Below are 15,985 nucleotides of genomic sequence, written 5' to 3' on the forward strand. Positions count from 1 at the left end.
CAGCACAAAATATGCAAGGAAGGCCTTCCCCCAAGCCCTGGACTGTGCAGAGTGGGAGGGGCAGCTCTGGAGGACAGGGTTGGGGCCTCCAGCTTTTGATACCACCCCAGGCCCTTTTCCAACACCATGGGGCCAGGACGGGCAGCTCCGACCAGGAAACAAAATGCCAGCTTCCTCTGAAATGTGTGTGGGACTCCTGGCTCAAAATTTTCCTGTTCTTCTCAGACCCCAGAGCTTTCTCAGGGACAACTGGCCTGAGCTTCTAGAATAGATGGGAGGTGTGATAGTTTGTGCTTAAGTTTGTCTGGGTGTGGTGTAGACTTGTAGTCTACTGTCCTGAGATTAGTAAGAGTCAGTCTTCCCCAGGTGGATGAAACTGCTGGGGAGGGGATTTAGAACAATTGAGTTCCCTCTGGAGGATCTGTTCTTAGGCAGATCAGGAGAGATAAGAGAATGTCTCTCCTGACATTGACTGTAATTCAGATGCCTTCAGCTCAAAATGTTACCAACCAGGGTTCTTGGCCTTCCCCAATCAATAGAAATTGACTAGAGGCCAGACAAACTATTCAGGCACGGCTTTATTGGCGCCCCTGCTACAGCAGGGGGAGTGAGAACAAACAACAGGTTTCCTTGCTTGCTTGCTCCCTGAGGGGGGGCAAACTTGTTCCTTACATGGGGTGAGGGTAGGGGTGTGTCCAGGGATCCATCGGGCCAGAGGGGCGGCTTAGGTGTTTCGCCCACCCCTTAGGTGGTGTTGTGTGCAGGGGGCATGCGCAGTACCCTGTTTTTGCTCCAGGCTCTTCAAAAGTGGCAGTTGGATTTTTTGGGTCTCTTTGTATCTTTTGGGTCCAGAATTTGCCCCGACTGCTGCAGGTAGTTATTTTTAGTCCCTTATAGTTTCTTTGTATGTTGTTGCTGGAGGAGAGGTGTTTCCAGGTGCAAGCATTGCAGCACTGTAGAAAAGGGGCCCAGGTCCCAGCCTGTCTCAAAAATAATATATCAAAGTGGCATATTTGGGGATGGCAAGTCTTGACCTGCTTCTAGGTGATGTAGTTCTAGAGAAAATATCAGCGATACACTAAGTCAAAATCAACATATGAAAAATATCAAAAATATTATGGAGGACCATTTATATAATGTATAACTACGATCGTAACGCCAAGGTTTTTTTAAAAAAAATTAACATCAATATTTTCAGAACCTATACCACAAATATCAGTATTTTGTTGCAAATAATTCATTTCAGAAATAAATTTGAAGCAATGGAGAGATCCAGTCAAGTGCCTCAGTGATGAATTAAAGGATTACATTTCTAACTTTTTCCCTTGATAAGCACAATGGTATATGTTTATAATGCCTTAAACGTGTGCTATGTCAAAAATATGCTATAATTTGAGCTATATTTTTGAGCATTTAAATTTTGTTATGAAATTTAAAAACTGTTTCAAACTTTGTGGTATTTTTCAAGATTAGCGTCCCATGATAAGAACTGCTTTGGAGGGAGCTCTACTTCCAGAATAGCTGTGTGAGGAGCTCTTTTCGCCCTCATCTCAGCAGAATAGCCATCACAGATGAAAATTATAAAAGACATGACCATTTAAAGTTTCTGCAAATTCTCCTAAAAACATATAGAAATTTTTTTTTCAAAAAAGTCTAGATCTCATGGCACTTGGGGTGCAGTTCTTCTCCCAGCTCCCAGTTAAGGGCTATTATATCTCTCTGGGAGGGTCAGGCTGCCATCATTTTTCATACTTCCCCACCACTGGCTGTTTGGGGAAGGGTGGATTTGCAGAGGTTAAACTTCAGTCAGGTGCAGCTGATAAACCGAGGGCTCCTTTCTTCCATCCAGCCTAACTTTAGGGTGAGGGTGAGGCAGGTGGAGCAGGATGAGAATAGTTTGGCCCCAATTTCCCTCTCCGCAGCTCTCTTATATTGCAGAGATTCCTGAAAGAGGCAGGTGGAGAAGATCAGAGGTAACCACCCCTATTGCACACCCTGTTTAAAGTGGAGCAGTCATTCCAAGGAAAGTGGGCCACTCTCCTCACCCCCAGCTCCATAGCAGAAATTCAGAGATTTTTTTTTTTAACTCAGGAAGAGAGGCAAGCTGTAAGAACAGAGAACAACAAAGCTCTTCTCAGGAGAGCTATTTTTATTTGGGACATAGTTTGGGAAAGTTCTAGCCTAAGGATGCTATATTAAAAAACAAAAAACACAGTGGAGATTTTGATGGTAACACATTAAGATAAAGCTGGTGGTTGCATGAAAGGAGCAAAATAAATCACAAGCCAGCTAATTTACCAAAGAGAACTAAGGAAAGGGACAGCTAAGAATTAGCTGACAGCTGGCAAATAGTGGAGCCTAATGGTTGGATGTGATACCAAAAGGAGCAGAGAGCATAACAAAGATCAGGGAAAGAGACAGAGAGCTCTGCTAAAATTTACACTGTCATTCCATGAGTACTGTGTGTATGCACGAAACTGTACTCTCTGAGGTTTGGCATCTTCAGAGGCTTTATACTGTGGGGGAAATAGATTTAGCTAATGTAGTCCATCCAAGTCAAGAAATAACAAACAAGCCCCAAAGAGAGGGGTATCAATGTCCAGAGTCAGATGCCACCGTTGCAGCTGCTGCTATGAGATTTTTGACTTGCTCTTGCCACTGGACTCTCACTGCTAATGCCAGTCCCTCAATGATGCCATCACACCATTAAAATACCATTGCTTCCATTGTAAATAATTTCTGAACCCAGTTTTCACCTACCTACATTCTAAAGGTATTGCAGTTGGCCAAACATGGTTTAAATAATTATTTGTAATATTTTAAAAAGATTTATTGATATTTCCCAAGTGATCAATTACCAAAGATAAATTTATCAATTTGAGGGTGAAGATATAGCAAAACATTATAATATATTAAACATTACTCCCTCCCTTAAACATAACAAATACTTTATAAGCACTATTGATGATGCAGCAGCTCTCTTTTCATTAAAAAAAAAATATATAATTCCAGTATTTAATTACAAAAACCCTAAAATGTTGCTAGCTACCACAGAATAAAGCAAAATGACGGCAAGGTCCCTAAAAACTAATTACGAAAAAAAATTAAAAACACAACTGGAAATTTTGTATTTATATTCAGTATCTCAATATTTGAGGATATTTTTGAGAGTAGAAACCAGTGACTGCGTATTGGAACTATAATTTGTAGCCTTGAGAGAACTGGGAGTATTTAAAAATATCAAATCTTTGGGAGAATCTTTCATTTGTTATCGTTTTTTGAAGCTCTTTTTCCAGGTACCATTACCAAAGGATAAAGAAACACAGTTCAAATGACAGCCACTTCACAAGGCTTTGTAAAACTTGTGAAAAATATATTTCAAAAGAAAGAAAAACTCAAGTTATCCCATAAGTACATACCAGTGTGTTCTGTTGCTATTTTTGTTGTCTCCCCAAGTTAGAAGTTTAGGAAGGGAGCCCGAATTGAAATGGGTTACTAGTTTTGGTTATAATTCAAGGGGTTTTATAATCAAAATTAAATGAGATTAGAATCTTTAACTGCAACCTATAAGGCTCTAAAGCAAATGTCTGTATTATTAAAATAGAAATTAAAAAATGATTGCTAGTAACTACTTATGACATTCAAAATTCAAACATTTTTTCCCTTATATCTTTCCATCTTTCTAAACTGGAATGAATAAAATATTTTGAGTTTTTTTGTCATAAATATTTCATGTACAACTTTATTATTTGATAATTTTCTTTTAATTTTTTAAATGTCATCATAAGTGTCACGTGGAAACATATAAACTTTTGATTAAATGTATTTTCTTCTAGAAATTAATGAAAGCTTCAAGACTCTTATTCCTAGGATTGTAATATTGATAAAACAGAAAATTTAGTCCCACAATATTAAAAAGGGGCATCAACTTGATTAATTCACTTTAAAAAACTGAAAATGTCTCCCAAGATTAAATATCTTTTCTGAGTTGAATTTTTATTTCAATTTCCATTGTGGCTTTTTATCTATTAAATAGCCTTAACTCTCAGACTTTGGTTTTCTAACCATCATTTTACGATCTTACAAATATGTATTTATTAGTAAATTATAGTTTGGAAGTCTACAATGAGTAAAAGGGGAAACAAGTATTCTATTTTCAACTGTAACCTATTATGTATTTTTTTTCTTTTTTTTTTTTAACATCTTTATTGGAGTATAATTGCTTTACAATGGTGTGCTAGTTTCTGCTTTATAACAAAGTGAATCAGCTATACATATACATATATCCCCATATCTCTTCCCTCTTGCGTCTCCCTCCCTCCCACCCTCCCTATCCCACCCCTCTAGGTGGTCACAAAGCACCGAGCTGATCTCGCTGTGCTATGCGGCTGCTTCCCACTAGCTATCTATTTTACGTTTGGTAGTGTATATATGTCCATGCCACTCTCTCACTTTGTCCCAACTTACCCTTCCCCTTCCCCGTATCCTCAAGTCCATTCTCTAGTAGGTCTGCATCTTTATTCCCGTCTTGCCCCTAGGTTCTTCATGACCATTTTTTTTTTTCCAGATTCCATATATATGTGTTAGCATACGGTATTTGTTTTTCTCTTTCTGACTTACTTCACTCTGTATGACAGTCTCTAGGTCCATCCACCTCACTATGAATAACTCAGTTTTGTTCCTTTTTATGGCTGAGTAATATTCCATGGTATATATGTGCCACATCTTCTTTATCCATTCATCTGTCAGTGGACACTTAGGTTGCTTCCATGTCCTGGCTATTGTAAATAGAGCTGCAATGAACATTTTGGTACATGACTCTTTTTGACCTATGGTTTTCTCAGGGTATATGCCCAGTAGTGGGATTGCTGGGTCGTATGGTAGTTCTATTTGTAGTTTTTTAAGGAATCTCTGTACTGTTCTCCATAGTGGCTGTATCAATTTACATTCCCACCAACAGTGCAAGAGGGTTCCCTTTTCGCCACACCTTCTCCAGCGTTTATTGTTTGTAGATTTTTTGATGATGGCCATTCTGACCGGTGTGAGATGATATCTCATTGTAGTTTTGATTTGCATTTCTCTCATGATTAATGATGTTCTTTCATGTGTCTGTTGGCAATCTGTATATCTTCTTTGGAGAAATGTCTATTTAGTTCTTTCTGCCCATTTTTGGATTGGGTTGTTTGTTTTTTTGATATTGAGCTGCATGAGCTGCTTGTAAATTTTGGAGATTAATCCTTTGTCAGTTGCTTCATTTGCAAATACTTTCTCCCATTCTGAGGGTTGTCTTTTTGTCTTTTTTATGGTTTCCTTTGCTGTGCAAAAGCTTTTAAGTTTCATTATGTTCCATTTGTTTATTTTTGTTTTTATTTCTATTTCTCTAGGAGGTGGGTCAAAAAGGATCTTGCTGTGATTTATGTCATAGAGTGTGCTGCCTATGTTTTCCTCTAAGAGTTTGATGGTGTCTGGCCTTACATTTAGGTTTTTAATCCATTTTGAGTTTATTTTTGTGTATGGTGTCAGGGAGTGTTCTAATTTCATTCTTTTACATGTAACTGTCCAGTTTTCCCAGCACCACTTATTGAAGAGGCTGTCTTTTCTCCACTGTATATTCTTGTCTCCTTTATCAAAGATAAGGTGACCATATGTGCGTGGGTTTATCTCTGTGCTTTGTATCCTGTTCCATTGATCTATATTTCTGCCAGTATCATACTGTCTTGATTACTGTAGCTTTGTAGTATAGTCTGAAGTCAGGGAGCCTGATTCTTCCAGCTCCATTTTTCTTTCTCAAGATTGCTTTGGCTATTCGGGGTCTCTCGTGTCTCCATATAAATTGTGAAATTTTTTGTTCTAGTTCTGTGAAAAATGCCATTGGTAGTTTGATAGGGATAGCATTGAATCTGTAGATTGTTTTGGGTAGTAGAGTCATTTTCACAGTGTTGATTCTTCCAATCCAGGAACACGGTATATCTCTCCATCTATTTGTATCATCTTTAATTTCTTTCATCAGTGTCTTATAATTTTCTGCATACAGGTCTTTTGTCTCCTTAGGTAGGTTTATTCCTAGATATTTTATTCTTTTTGTTGCAATGGTAAATGGGAGTGTTTTCTTAATTTCACTTTCAGATTTTTCCTCATTAGTGTATAGGAATGCAAGACCTATTATGTATTTATTGCAAACGGCTAGTAGATTACAATTTAAACTAGTCCTAACTGTTGATGAAAGATGTGTTTCATTCCTTGTTATGTTGGCTTTGTTTGGTGTCAAAAGTACTAAGACAGCAAATTTTCAAGCCCTAACGTACCAGAAAGACAGAACTACCTTTGAAGTGGTTTTCAGAAGCCAGAAAGAGCACCTACAGAACCTTGTACTATGTTCTTGGCTTGCATACCAAACACTGAGTAAAAGATTTGATTTCTGGTGTTTCATTCCTCCTACAATAACAGCCCTTGCCACTATTAATATAAAAAAGACTTCCGAAGTGAATCTATTAAAACTATATAGTCTCACAACAGAAATAACTTTTAAAGAGTTATAGTAGATTCTCTTTCTCATGGTTATTTCATAGGACTAGACTATATAGCTTTGTTGTTTAAAGTAACAAGCTTCAAAGTACTTTATATTTTGGAAAGGACAACATGTAATAGGTGCCCCCATGTGTAACAAGGTGATCAAAATGAATTAAGATGATAAAGTGTTAGAAAAACATGATAGTATTTCATTTCTCACTTTTTTCTAGTTTTATTGAGATATAATTGACGTAATGTTGTACAAGTTTAAGGTGCACAACAGAAGGGTTTGATATATGTATATATTGCTCAGTGATAGCCACAATTAGTTGCCTTAACATCCATCACCTCACATAGTTACAAATTTTTTTGTCCCATGATGAGAACTTTAAGGTCTACTCTGTTAGCAAATTTAAAATATACAACACAGTATTGTTAACTAGAACTTATAACTGGAAGTTTTTACCTCTTGAAAACTTTCGCCCAATTCCCCCACCTTTGTGGTAGCCACAAATCTGATCTCTGTTTCTGTGATTTTGAGTTTTTTAGATTCCACATATAAGTGATATTATACAATGTTTGTCTTTCTCTCTATGACTTATTTCACTTAGCATAATGCCATCAAAGTCCTATTATAAATAATGCTGCCATGAACGTGGGGGTGCACATATTTATTTGGATAGTGATTTTGTTTGCTTTGGGTATATATCTAGAAGTAGAATTGCTGGATCATATGCTAGATCCATTTTTGGAAGAGACCTGTGTTTAAATAAATATTGATAAAGAAAATGTCATAAGTCAAGAGAAAGTAGTGGGAACCGTGCGAACTAGAGAATGCAGGTGCAATCCAAACTGTGAACAATTTTCAGTATCAGCCCATTGTTCACTCATGGCAATGTGGGCCCAGTGTTGACAGATTTTTCTTCTTTATTTTTCTCTTAAGAGAAACTGGTTTTGTGGAATTTTATGTTGATTTACCAATTCTTCAACTGTTAAATGATGGATCACTTTTTAACAATTTTTTAATGGTATGACACACAAAACCACATGAGGGCCAAGTTGCTACCATGGATTAGCAATTTGTAATCTCCGGGTTACACACTTCAGACATATAAAGCTGCTCTTTTGATTATTTTTGTGTTGAAGTATAGCCAATCTACAATATCGTGCTAGTTTCAGGTGTATAGCAACGTGATTCAGTTTTATATCTATATATATAGATAGATAGATAGATGTAGATATATAGATAGATTCTTTTTTAAATTAATTTTTATTGGGGTATAGTTGCATTACAACGTGTTAGTTTCTTGCTGTACAGCAAAGTGAATCAGTCATACGTATAAATATATCTACTCTTTTATTTTTATTTTATTTTATATTTTTAAATTTTTATTGGAGTATAGTTGCTTTATAATGTTTTGTTAGTTTCTACTGTACAGCAAAATGAATCAGCTATACGTATACATATATCCCCTCTTTTTTGGATTTCCTTCCCATTTAGGTCACCACAGAGCACTGAGTAGAGCTCCCTGTGCTCTACAGTAGGTTCTCATTAGTTATCTATTTTATACATAGCAGTGTATATATGTCAATCCCAGTCTCCCAGTTCATCCCACTCCCCCACCCCCTTGGTGTCCATATGTTTGTTTTCTATGTCTGCGTATCTATTTCTGCTTTGTGCATGAGTTGGTATCATTTTTCTAGATTCCACATATAAGCAATATTATACAATATTTGTTTTTCTCTTTCTGACTTACTTCACTCTGTATGACAGCCTCTAGGTTCATATATTCTTTTTTTTTTTTTTCAATTTGTTTCCATTATAGGTTGTTACAAGATGTCAAACATAGTTCCCTGTGCTATATGGCAAATCCTTGTTGTCTGTCCATTTTATGATTTTATGTAGGAGTATGGGATTGACAGATACATACTACCATAATTTATCCTTCTCCCACCCCTCCTCCCCTTTGGTAACCATGAGTTTGTTGTCCATGTCTGTGAGTTTGTCTCTGTTTTATAAGTTCATTTGTACAACTTTCTAGATTCCACATATAAGTGATGTCATATGGTATTTGTCTTTCTCTTTTTGACTTACTTCACTTAGTATGATAATCTCTAGGTCCATCCATGTTGCTGCAAAAGGCATTATTTCATCCTTTCTTATGGCCAAGTAATATTCCATTGCGTGTGTGCATATATATGTATATGTATATATATATATAAAGTTACTGTCTAACATCCTTCTGTTTCAACTTGAAGGACTTCCTGTAGCATTTCTCATAGGGCAAATCTAGTTATAATGGAGTCCCTCAGCTTTCGTTTATCAGGGAAAGTCTTAATTTTTCCTTCATTTTTGAAAGTTTCTTCTGGATACAGTATTCTCAGTTGACATATTTTTTTCCCCAACACGATATATGTATATATCATCCTACTGCATTTCTGCTGAGAAATTGCTTATAATCTTATAGAAAATAGCTTTTATGTGATGAGTCACTTTTCTGTTGCTGCTTTCAAGATTCTGTATTTGATTTTGACAGTTTGATTATAATATTTCTTGGTGCCTAACTCTGGTTTATCCTTCTTATAGTTAATATGGCTTTTGTATTTGTGTATTGAATTATTTCCTCAAATTTGGGACTTTTTGGCCATTGTTTTGTCAAATATGCTCTCTACTCCTCTCTCTCTCTCTTTCCTTTTTTTGGATTCCCATGCTATGTATATTGTTCCATCTAATAGTGTCCCATAAGTCCCTTGGGCTCTTTTCACTTTTCTTTATTATTTTTTTCTATTTGCTCCTCTGACTTGATGATTTCAAATGATCAGTCTCCAAATCCACTAATTTTCTCTTCTGTCTGATAAAGTCTGTTGTTTAACACCTCTAATAAGTTTTTTAATTCATTTATTGTATTTTTTACTCCAGAATTTATCTTTTTTTATCATTTCCATCTCTTTTTGATATTCTAATTTTGTTCTTAAATCATTGTACTAATTTTGTTTACTTGTCTGTCTCCTTTTTTGTTTTGGTCATTGAGTAAATTTAAGACAATGTTTTCACGTCTTTGTCTAGTTAGTTAGAAGCCTGAATTTCTTTAGGGTTAGTTTCTGGAGATTTATTTTGTTACTTTGAATGTTACTGTTTTTTTTTTGTACCTTGTGATTTTTATTGAGATTTGGGAACTTGAAAAACTAGCCATTTCTCCCAGTTTTAATGGAATGGCTTTATGTAGAGGAAGACCTTCACTAATCAGACAGTCCCTGCCCATAATCTCATACCCCAATTTTTCCATGGAACTGCAGACTCCCTGCAGCTCCAACAATACCTTCCATTGCTTTTAGCAGCCTCCAGTCTGATATCCAAAATATGCCACCACTCTCATCAGTGTTCTTAGTCAAGCAAGCAAGAAAGAAATCCCTCAATCAACCCCTTAGACAGGCCAGAATGTTATAAGAAAGCTCCATCCTTTTCCTTCTGTCCCAAGGTAGAAGTTGAGATTTGAGCTGTTTCCTCCTAACCACACAGAGCTGTAGCATGAAGGAGGTTGGGAAAGGGTTGCAAAATGCCACAAACTTCCTGCCAGTTTGAGTGCAGCTTCTTTGTTGGGTGTTCACTTGTTTGGTGCAGCTTCTTAACTGTTTTCTAGAGTTCTCAGAAAACCATTTTGGTCTGTAAATTGTTGTTTATTCAGTGCCATCTTGCTGAACTTGAGATCTGTAATGTTTTTGTTTAAACGTATTTAAAATATGATTTTACATTTGTTCTTATGTAGTTGAGATTTTTGTCTTAAATAGAACCTTTAAAAGATTCTTTCAGCCTGTTTGTTGCTATCATTTAGAAATGCAAAATTTTATTTTAATTTTTCCTATAATCTTGCTAAACTTATTAATTGTAATAATTTATCTACAGATTTTTTGAGGGAGTATTTCTATCTACAGACTCAACATCTGTAAGCATTTTTTTTCTCTCTTTTTATTCCTTATGCATTATTTCTTTTAGTTTTTATACTATACTGACTGTGACCACTTTTAAATTTTTGAGGAGAAATAGTTATATGATACATCCTTGAATGATTTATCATCTCAAAGATAAAACTTTCAATATCTTACCATAAATTATGATGCTTGCTCTAGGGTTTTTATATTTAACACTAATTATAGGAAGGAAATCCTACCATGATTCCTTTTTTTTTTTGGTTTAGCATGAAAGATGTTACATTTTATAAAATACCTTATATGTATCTATTAGGAATGTGTTTCTTCTTTATCCTATTATACTGTATAGCAAATTACTTTCATTTCTTGAATATATCCAACTTGGTTTTGGTGTATTATACCTTTAATTTTTTAACAGACTTTTTACACTTAAAAATAGCTTATTACTTTCCTTTCTTACAACGTTAATGTCAGAATTTTGTATCAAGATTATGCTTGACCTCATAAAACAAGTAGTTTTTCACTCATTTTTTATTTTTTTGTGTTTCTCAGTAATTTTACGTAAAATAGTGTTATTTCATCAGTAGAAGTTCAGTGTTACTGCTAAATTCATCACAGCAAAGAATATTTGGTGGGGGGGATTTTAAAAATTTATTTATTTATTTGTTTTTATTTTTGGCTGTGTTGGGTCTTCATTGCTGCGCACAGGCTTTCTCTAGTTGCAGCGAGCGGGGGCTACTCTTTGTTATGGTGCGTGGGCTTTTTGTTGCAGTGGCTTCTGTTGTTGCAGAGCATGGGCTCTAGGCACATGGGCTTCAGTAGTTGTGGCACATGGGCTCAGTAGTTGTGGCTTGTGGGGTTAGTTGCTCTGCGGCACGTAGGATCTTCCCGGGCCAGGGATCGAACCTGTGACCCCTGTCTTGGCAGGTAGATTCTTAACTACTGTGCCACCAGGGAAGCCCGGTGAGGGGGATTTTTAACTGTAGATTTAATTCTTTTAGTAGCTAAATTTTTAATCATATATTCTATTTCCAAATACATTCCATTCACTATTTCTTTTAAAATATAGTGATGTAAAGCTTCCTTATTCATCTTCTTTTTTTGTTTAGTATTTGTGATTCTCTCTTTCCTCTTAATTTTTTTAAGTTTTTATTTTGAAATCATTGTAGATTCACATACATTGGTAAGAAATAATACAGAGGGATCCTGCATATCCTTCACCCAGTTTACCCTAATTAATGGTAACATCTTGCAACTGGGGTAATATTTTAAAAATAGGTCATTGTGTTTTTATTGTCTGCATTTGTGTACACATTTCTGCCATTAACTCAAGGTCTTTACCTGCTTTGGAATTGGGGAGGAAGAAGTGGACAGAGGTAGAGAAGCCAGTAGCATTGTTAAGCTAGGAATGAAATAAAAAGAAGTAGTTATTGACTTGACACTAACATCATAAATAGAACTTCGAAGCAAGACATAATCTTGAAAGTTTTTACCTAAAAAAATGGATTTACAGTTGACCGTTGAACACATGGGTTTGAACTGTGTGAGTCCACTTATATGTGGATATTTTTCAGTAGTAAATACTACAGTACTACAGGGTCCTGGTTGGTTGAATCCTATGATACGCGGATATGAAGGGCCGACCATAAGTAATATGCAGATTAACCTTTGCATTTTTCAAGGGTCAATTGTATTAAATTTTCTAATTATTAATAATATATTAGAATCAAATTTAATGACCTAACATAAACATTTAATAAGAAAATTTCTCAAAAAACAGAAAGTGGGAGGGAGCTGCTATGCCCTTTCTGGCCCAAGAAATTGGGGGGAAAAAGGAACAGAATTAGGAAAGACAGATTGATAAGTATATGCTTTCCACTCTCTTGCTTTTAGTTGAAAGAAAGTTTTAGATGAATTGAAGGGAACACAGAGAATAGGAGATTTTTGCATCACCCTGTAACCTGGATCTACAAAGAAATAGCATTTTATTCTTAAAAGTAACATAGGATAGCTTCTTCATAGTTTGTCAAAGTAAATTTGGCAGTATAGGATAATTGTGTATATGAAGGCAACTATTAAATCCTTTTCTGAAGTCACCATCAAATTCTCCTTTGGCATGAATTAGACCCCAAATTTCCCAGATACTTCCAATTGATGTTAATAGAGATTAGTGGAAATGAAAAGCACCAGAAGTGCCATGAGACCTGCTAAAATGAGGATTGAATTAGACTGAAAAAAGTGACTTGCTAGAACATGGGTAAGAGCTGATTAGCACATAGAACACGTGATGGCTAAGGTGAGGCCAAATCAGCCACAGATTACGTTAGACCTGGATAGAGATACAAGACCACAGATTTTACAATTTAGCAGTAAACCCCTGCAGAGGGCTTGTAATTGAGATCACTTATGCCTTAGTGTTTACCAGTTCACAGAGCTTATCACTCCAGTAACTCCACAAGAGACCAGGCAACATGAGGAATCTGCTGAGGTTTTCTTTCTCTTATGCTGCTAATAGGACATAAAAATCAATATTTCACACCACCTTGGAGAGGCGCAGAGAGACAGAGATACAACTCTGAGAGAATAAACAGTGCTAAGGTTAACCTTTAAAAAATAAACATATTTAATGGATTAGAGTAAAATTAAGTATCTTCACTGCCCCCTGAGTAGACCTTAAAGATGAGATCAGTTACACATAGTATAAAGGAACTTTTTATTTGCAGTTGTGGTATATCATGTGTATATGTTTAATCCAGGTATGCACCTATTGCCCTGTATTTTCTCTTACTGCTCCACAGCTCATATGTCCCAAAATAGTTACTTCACTCACTCCCTCACGTGCTCACTAATTGTCTTTTTTTTTTTTTTTTCTTTTTTTCCAGCTGTGCCTCACGGCATGCAGGATCTTAGTTCCCCAACCAGGGATCAAGCCTGTGCCCCCTGCAGTGGAAGCGTGGAGTCCTAACCACTGGACCCCCAGGGAATTCCCTCACTAATTGTTTTTTGACTTTTATTTGTACAGTACTTCTTTTTTGATCTTTTCTTATACAAAGCATCACATATTCTTCAAAATCAAGGGCCTCTCTCCTCCACAAAGACTTCACTACTGACTTCAACCCATAAAATTTTTCCACTTTTCTGAAATATTGTCTGTGGTTACTGTTACTTAGTTTAACGTATAATTACAAAAAGCTTCATATATTTCACAGTTCTTTTTTCTCTCCCATCTATCTCATATAAAGTACACATAATAGTGCCTGGTACTTGGTAAGAAAACAATAAATTTTAGAAAGAAGTATTTTCTTATGAAAAGTAGTGTCCAGTGTCATGTCTTAGAGATTCTCTGGGTTTCCCATAGTGTCTAGTAGTCTGACTCCACCTATTTAAATAAATATTATTGTGTTTCATATATTTTCATAAATTAATTTCTTTACCTAGTTTCACAGAATTTTGAGGAACTGTAAAATGTATGAAATGTGTGAAGTCTTTAAAACTAGGAATTGCTGCACAAGACGTCACATGCTGTTAGATTTATTTACTGTCTTAACATTGGTGTCATCATTATGAACACTCAAAAGATTCATGCTATTCGATTATGCAGCCATATTGTAAAATTATTCCTTTTAAAAATATTATGAAGTAAGCAAAGGAAAAAGTGGTTAAAAAATAATTAAAAACTTCAACCAATTAATAATTTTACTTTTGTCAGCTTGACACCAAAGTAGTTAATACAAGTTTTTACTTTATTGTCTGACTGATGTATAGTCAGGGTAATAAGTACTGTCTGGTTTCTTCTCTGTGTAACTGAGAAACTTACAACTGTGGTTAATTCACTGTTAACCTTGTGTGTTTCTGCACAGTTAATCATGAAGGCAGAGGAGATATGTGTGACTGAGAAGAGACAGAAAGGGAGGATAATGGAATTTATGATCCTTTAATAATGCATATTTCCCACATCATTCTTTCTCCTATTTGCCTCATATTAGCACTGAAGAAAAAAAGATATATATCATAGCTTTATAAAATATACCACCTTTTAATACATATAAGCACAATAATATTAGTTTGCCATTTTATAATTTTATTTTTTACAAATGTTCTTATTCCTTTTACCCCATCTTCTAAGTCAGAGCATGTTTTTAAAGTGAAAAAAAAATAGAATATATGTCTTTTAAATTTAATCTTCAATCACCTCACTTGGTATGCAATAAAAAATTATGCAATAAGAAAGTTTATTGACATGCTTTGAGATGAGTCATATTCATTTTGGTTTTATTTCTAAATAATCACACTTTTTTTTTTCACAGACATATTCATAAGAGTGACTAATGTGTGCTTTCTACGGAATATAAGTTTGAACCCATTTGTTATGCTGAAGAATTTATTATTTAGTATCAGTTTAATTAAAAGTCAGAATGTTGATTTAGGTCACAAAGTAGGGATTTTAAATTAGATGCTGTTGTAAAATGCAAGATAATTTCCCTTCAGTCAATATTTTTTATTTTTTAACACTTTCTTCAGTTTCATAAGTGGTAGAGATATTGATTATACATATATTTTAATGATAAATAATTCTCTGCAAATAGAATATATATATCTATATCTGTATCTCTATCTATCTAATGCGTGTATGTATAGTTAGAAATTGTTCCCCCAAAGTGACATCCCACTAAGAGAAAAGATAAGACCTTAAAAATATTTTTTATAGTCAAAAAGGATGTACTCTTTCATGGTATTTGTTAAACTCAATATGTCTCTTGCCATTTTAATAGAAAAATAGATTGATAATTAAAATAATCTCATTTTATGAGTTCCTTGTTTTTTTCCCTTTGGCAATGAGACCAAAATAGTTAAAATTTACTTTCTTAAAGAAGGACTATAAATACTATTTTAAATGAATCTCAATATTTTAAGTACATCCAAGACTGTTCTGGTTAAAGAGATGAGTTCATCATAGTTGTGCATGTTCATTTTCCTGTAGAATAATTTCTTAAGAAATATGATTAGAATTTACCCAGCATAAATTATTTGTACTCATCTCATTACTTGCTACTTTTGGTGGCTGACAGGTCTCAATAAATCAACAGTTATGTAGCTCTAAATTTTCTAATATCTGATTGCATGTAAATGATTAATATATTCTGCTTTATCTACAATATTTAGATTAAATATAAAATATCTTGATTAGATAGGTTTTATTAAAATAAGGCCAGAAATATTAATAAGAATGCTTAAATAAATGCATTTGGAAAGCATGCTCACTGACATATAAGAAGGATGTTTCTTAATATAAACGCAAAGAGCAGAGAATTTTAAATGCCTTTTTGAAAAGCAATATTAATAATCTGAGCTTTAATTTTTTACTTTTCACCTCTTGGGCTCATGCTTTTTATTGAGAATACAGATTTGATTTGAGAAACCAAGAATTAATGCAATTGTGAAGAATGTAGAGCTCTTTTATTGTTTTTATTTTTTAATGTAAAAATATATTTTTTTATTTTTTATTATGTAAAAACCAAATATCTTGGAAAAACAGGAGAGGATG

Source organism: Eschrichtius robustus, chromosome 3 (assembly GCF_028021215.1).
Source record: "Eschrichtius robustus isolate mEscRob2 chromosome 3, mEscRob2.pri, whole genome shotgun sequence".
NCBI classification, from domain to species: Eukaryota; Metazoa; Chordata; class Mammalia; order Artiodactyla; family Eschrichtiidae; genus Eschrichtius; species Eschrichtius robustus.